This window comes from Triticum dicoccoides, chromosome 3B, assembly GCF_002162155.2.
Source record: "Triticum dicoccoides isolate Atlit2015 ecotype Zavitan chromosome 3B, WEW_v2.0, whole genome shotgun sequence".
Taxonomy (NCBI): Eukaryota; Viridiplantae; Streptophyta; class Magnoliopsida; order Poales; family Poaceae; genus Triticum; species Triticum dicoccoides.
This window is the reverse complement of record NC_041385.1, coordinates 786,394,434-786,401,180: the sequence shown is the minus strand read 5'-3', so window position 1 is coordinate 786,401,180 and position 6,747 is coordinate 786,394,434.

The window sequence follows — 6,747 nt, the reverse complement described above, 5'->3', positions numbered from 1 at the left end:
AGCGACAACGACAAGGAGCCCCGGCGTCCGAACACGGGGGGACAGAAGAGATTCCCCCCAGGTGAAAACTGTCAATATGATCTACGCCACTCACATCCCCAAGCGGGAAAGGAAGCGAGCACTACGTGACGTCTACGCGATGGAGCCAGTCGTCCCTAAATTCAACTCATGGTCAGCTTGTCCGATCACCTTTGATCGTAGGGATCACCCTACTAGCATCCGCCACGGCGGCTCGGCCGCATTAGTCTTAGACCCAATTATCGACGGATTCCACCTCATGCGAGTCCTTATGGACGGCGGCAGCAGCCTGAACCTGCTTTACCAGGACACAGTGCGCAAGATGGGCATCGATCCTTCAAGGATCAAGCCCACCAAAACCACCTTTAAAGGTGTAATTCCTGGAGTAGAGGCCCGTTGTACGGGCTCTATAACATTGAAAGTGGTCTTCGGATCTCCGGATAACTTCCGAAGCGAGGAGTTAATCTTCGATATCGTACCTTTCCGCAGTGGTTACCACGCACTGCTCGGACGAACCGCATTCGCTAGATTCAATGCGGTACCACACTATGCATACCTCAAGCTCAAGATGCCAAGCCCGCGCGGGGTCATAACAGTCAACGGAAACATGGACCGCTCTCTTCGTACAGAAGAGCATACTGCATCCCTCGCGGCAGAAGTACAATGTGGCCTCCTCCGGCAAACCACCAATCCGGCGACGACAACTTCAAGCACCGTCAAGCGAGTTCGGAGCACCCCACAACAGGATCACCAGGCATGCCAAGAGCACGACTAGCAGTCCGGCCTCCGCTCAAATCCCATCAAAGCAGCATCCGTGCCACGCGTACACAATTATGCACTTAAAATACCATGGGCACAGGCGGAGGCGCAGCAGTGGCTAAGTCAACAGTGCGGTATCGCCGCAACATATCTTCATAACCTTTCCTTTTCAGGACATTGCTTTAGTGCAGCCTCTCTAGAAGAGCTGGATTGTCAGACTTACACGAGAGATAAAAACAAGGAGGCAATAGGCTTTGCGTACAGAAGGAAATACCCAGGTGGAATCTATTTATGATTGTTATACCTGTTTTATCTATCTGTACGTAGCTTGCCTCTGGATAGGATATGTCAAATAATTCTATTTATCTCCGCTTAATGCATTCATTGTAAACATACGCTTAAACGTATTATTCATCAATGGGAGATCATACATAGCGTCAGCCTATTATTCTTATTTGAGCATTTCTTCTTACAAATGTTTATTTGATAATGCATCCGTACACTTTGGTACGTTCAGTTTGCCAGGGGCTTCTCATGACGCCCCATAATACGGCAAGACAAGTCTGAACACTTTCAAAAGTGTGGCACCCCGAACTTATAGCACTATATGTATCAGCTCCGAATCATGTCTTAGGTCTACAGTTGGGTTAGCCCGGCTCCCTTGTTTTGGTGTCTTATGTTCCGTTATACCGGCTAAGGTAGCGCAGGGAGAACTACTGCGATTGTGTCCCGATTCTTCCGGACGGGCACCTCAATAGAGAAAACCGAAAACTGACCGGCATGATGTGGCGAGAGCTGGTCGCTGTTCGAGAGGTCTTAAAATCCTTAAAGATTTTTCCGCTTTAGGCGATAAATCAGCTTCGTCCGATCTAGGCGTGTATAGCGCCCCAATTCGGCCTTCCGGATTCTAGGGGCTTCGCCGAAATTTAAAATTGTAGACTTCTATGGCTAAGTGAAGGTTATAAAGCCGAATAGTCCGATTGCCTTGTTCGCTGCGCCGGACACCTCCTTGAGGGACCAAACATTTGGATAAAGAGTGTCTGGATTTTTCACGAACACCCCAATACGAGCTACGTGGGGGCAGAAGCCGACGACTGGCCTACTTTCAGAATTTTATAAACAGCCGCACAAAAGGTAATATTTTAAATAACAAAAGTGCTACATAGCACAAGTAACTTCGTCTTTAAATTACGAACATGACAGGAGTGAATTCATTCGAAAATGGTGTCCTTGGTACATTCATCGGCCACGAGACGAGCACCCTTCATAACGCCACGATGCGCCTTGCCCTCCGGCGGCCCGTCCTTCACCAACTTCTCTGCATCCATCTTGCCCCAATGCACTTTCGCATGGGCAAAAGCCCGGCGGGCACCCTCAATACAAACGGATCGTTTGATTGCTTCAAGTCGCGGACAGGCATCCACCATCTGCTTGATCAGGCCGAAGTAGCTAGCGGGCAGGAGCTCGCCAGGCCACATCCGGACTATGACATCTTTCATAGCCAGTTCGGCCGCCCTGTGGAGTTCGACCAACTGCTTCAGTTGGTCAATCAGAGGCGTTGGATGTTCGGCCCCAGCATACTGGGACCAGAACAGCTTCTCCGTTGAGCTCCCCTCCTGGGCACGGTAGAACTCTGCGGTGTCTGATACGCTGCGTGGCAGATCTGTGAATGCCCCTGGGGAGCTCCATATTCGAGTAAGTAAAAGAAACGCCTCCTCCACATGCTTGCTTTGCATAAAGAATTTTTACCCGCCATTATCTTTTTGGCCTCTTGGATCTCCTGTTGTGCCTTCTCGGCTACGGCCTTGGCGTCTTTTATAGTGACAAGGGCCTTCATAAGCTCGGCCTCTTTTGCCTTCAGCTCACGCTCCACGGACTCGAACTTTTCGCCGAGCTCCGGGAGCTCTTGTTGTACGTCGCCCACTCTAGCATCTTGCTTTTCGCGCTCTTTGCGTTCGAAAGTCGCCTTGTGTTCGGCCTCGGGCAGCGCTTTCTTCAGAGATGCCACTTCAGTGGTGGCCCCTGTTACAAAATCACGATGCTTCATCGTTAGATTAACCAATTTTGTTTACCCTCCATTATATGAGAGAGGAGAATCATTCACCTTTGCTCTCTTCGAGCTGCCTCCTCGTGAGGTCGAGCTCTCCCTGCGCCTGCTCCAAGTCCTGTTTCAGTCCGGCAATATCGGCCGTACGAACATCAGCGGCAAGCAGCACGGCCTGCATGTTCGCATGAATGTTTATTATTAGGCTCCTACGGATCATAATTGACCCTCCGTTTGGCTTTTCCTTCCGAACACCAAACAGAGTCTCAGGGGCAACTACCTATCGGGTGGTAATCTCATACATTTTTGTCACTTACCTCAAAGCCTGTTAGTAGGCTGGTGCAGGCTTCGGTTAGTCCGCTCTTGGCGGACGAAACCTTCTGAATCACCACACTCATAAGAGTACGGTGCTCTTCATCCATGGAAGCTCTGTGAAGCGCTTCCCGCAGATAATCCGGTGCCTCTGGCGCAACGGAAGTCCTCGACACAGACGGCTTGCCCTCCCTAACGAGGGGCCGCCCGCCTGAGTCTGGAACCATTGGAGGTTCCGGAACAGTGTTCGGATGAGAGCCTGGCTTACCGTGGCTCTCATCGACACGACCCGCGGGGATCTTGAACCCCGCGTGTCCAACGTCTGGAATGCCGCCTTGGGGCGTCTCTAGAACCACCTCCCCCCGCTCGGAGAGCCTTCGGGACAACACCTCCGTGTCATCCGCGGGCTGAGGAGTAATGGCCGTCGGTAGCGAATTCATCTCCGACTCGCTCAGGGATCCGGAGGAAGATACCTCGGGATGAACCCTGGCCGGACTGCATATATGTTCGGCATTATAAATAAAAAAACCATGAAGTAAAGTCATGATAGGGTGCGGACACTTACGATCGCACTGGGGGCTTCCCCCTGGGCAGCCACCCCTCCTCACTGAGAACGGCCGTGGCGGAGTAGTCCGGAAGGGACACCTTTCCCTTCTTGGACGTCCTAGCCTCCCCTTCTGGGGCGGATTTTCTCTTTTTCTCCTCCCCAGTGCGGGGAGGTAGAGTTTCTTCTTGCTTTCCCCGCCTCCGCGGGAGGAATCCGTCTCGTCGTCAGACGACATGGAGATGACGGCCTTGCGTCGAGGGCCTTTTCCGGCCCCCTGGTCCGCCTCCCCAGGCCCCTCATCCTTTCCGGACGGGGCGTCTTCTTCTTCTTCCTCATCCCCTTCGTGGGAGGAGTGTGCCTCGTCATCTTCGGACGAGGCTTCCGGCACAACCTTACGCCGGAGACCCTTCCGGGTCCCCGGGGCCTTCTTATCGGCCTTCCTCTCCTGCACCTTGTACGGTGTCGGGACCAGCATCTCCGTCAGGAGAGCATCGGCTGGGTCTTCTGGCAGCGGAGCCGGACAGTCAACCTGCTCCGCTGTCTCCACGTACTCCTGGATAGATATGCATAACTACTTAAGTCTCCCTCGTGAGTATATTGGGGAGGACTGAATCCGGTGATGGACTGAAAACTCACCTCACTGGGAAGCCGCGTGGCGTGGAGCCTGCGGTCCTCGGATATGGGAGGAGGTACTTCAGAGGCCTTGAACAACGCCTTCCATGCGTCCTTGTGCTTCATACCGTAGAGCCTCTGAAGCGTCCGGTGTTCGACCGGGACGAGCTCCCACAGATTAAATGCCCGCCTTTGGCACGGGAGGATCCGGCGAATGAGCATGACCTAGATCACGTTGACAAGCTTGATGTTCTTGTCCTTCATGCTCTTGAGGCAGGTCTGGAGTCGGGTCAGTTCTGTGGGTTCACCCCAGGCTAGGCCCTTCTTTTCCCAGGAGGTGAGCCGCATGGGGGCTCCAGATCGGAACTCGGGGGCCGCCGCCCAGTTGGCGTCGCGCTGCTTGGTGATGTAGAACCATCCCGATTGCCACCCTTTTACGGTCTCTGCAAAGGAGCCGTCCAGCCAGGTGATGTTGGGCATCTTGCCCACCATGGCCCCTCCGCACTCCGCTTGCTGGCCGCTTACAATCTTCAGCTTCATGCAGAAGATTTGCAGCCACAGGCCGAAATGAGGCCTGATGCGGAGGAAGGCCTCGCATACGACGATGAACGCCGAGATGTTGAGGACGAAATTTGGGGCTAGATCATGGAAATCTAGCCCGTAGTAGAACATGAGCCCGCGGACGAAGGGATGGAGTGGAAATCCCAGACCATGGACCAAGTGGGCGACGAATACGACCCTCTCGTGGGGTCCTGGGGTCGGAATGACCTGGCCGGCGTCCGGTAGCCGGTGCGCTATGTCTGCGGCCAAGTATCCGGCTGCCCGAAGATTTGCGATGTGCTTCTCCTTGATGGTGGAAGCCACCCACTTGCCTCCTGCTCCAGACATGTTTAGCTGTGCGGAGAAGACTTGGGCTTGGGCGCTGGAGCTCGAGGGGGCAAGAGTAGGCAAGGGAGAAGGAAGGCGTGGGTAAAAATGAGGAGATCTTATCCCTTTATAAGAGGCGACGAAAGGGGTGCGCCTCTCCACTTGTCCGTTGGGAATCGCTTGCTTCCCAAGCGCCACGATTGATGGCGTGGTGGGATTACCCATACCCGCATTGATGAGAATCCCGTGATGAGGGGACACGATCTCTGCTTTGACAAGACGTGTCAAAGAAACCGCCTCGCAATATACACTATGGCTGATTGTAGGAAAACGGTTCGAAAAATGACTCGACCGAAATGACACATCGCGTTGTCTAAAAAGTTGTCAGCAGATTGCATTTGTGAAATATCATTCTCTCTACAGCGGTACGTGAAGATTATTTTGTGGATCCGGACACGGTCTAAGCGTTCGACGATGATTTTGGAGTATTCGGAGAAGGAACCTGCCCTGCAATGCCGAAGACAAGACTGCGCATCGGACCCATCGTCATTGAAGCCTGGTTCAGGGGCTACTGAGGGAGTCTTGGATAAGGGGGTATCCGGACAGCCGGACTATATATATCGTCCGGACTATTGAAGCGTGAAGATACAAGACTCAAGACTTCGGCCCGTGTCCGGACGGGACTCTCCTTGGTGTGGAAGACAAACTTGGTGATCCGGATATTGTGTTTCCTTTCTTGTAACCGACTTCATGTAAACCCTAGCCCTCTCCGGTGTCTATATAAACTAGAGAGGATGGTCCTTAGAAGGCCGATCACATTTACAATCATACCATCATAGGCTAGCTCTTAGGGTTTAGCCTCTACAATCTCGTGGTAGATCTACTCTTGTACTACCCATATCTTCAATATTAATCAAGCAGGAAGTAGGGTTTTACCTCCAACGAGAGGGCCCGAACCTGGGTAAACATTTGTGTCCCTTGCTTCCTGTTACCATCAGCCTTGACGCACAGATCGGGATCCCCTACCCGAGATCCGCGGGTTTTGACACCAACAACGGCCCCGCCGACTTCCAGTCAAATTCCAGCAAGAATTTTAGAGAGACTCAGACAAACTTTTTTCTTCTTTCCGTCATCTCCGACTACAGCACCGCTTCTCCTCGCCGTACCTAGCTTGGTGGTGCTCCTGCCCATCGTCCCCGGCCTCGAGGAAAGCTGTACCATGAGAGAAAAGTGGTTTCTGACCTCCATTCCCTATCAAGATGAATCCTTGTGTTTTGAACCACGACATCGCGCCGCTAGGAGAATTATGAGGGAAAGAACCCATTCAGATGAATTTCGTCTACTTTCTTGTGGTGAGCCTCTATAAAAATTACTTTTGCGGAGATCCCCACCATGAGGAACGTCCATCCCCACCCTTTCCACCAAGCGACGGTCACTGGTGCAATACTATCGTTGAGCATGCTTGTAGCCACCATAGAAGGACTCTCGTTGGGCGGCTAAAGCTCCTCCGTGTCCTACGCTGGTCGTGTTGTCGTGGTGGCCAACGACAACGCGTCTAGACGGGCGTCAATGGCTGCCTCATGGCCAA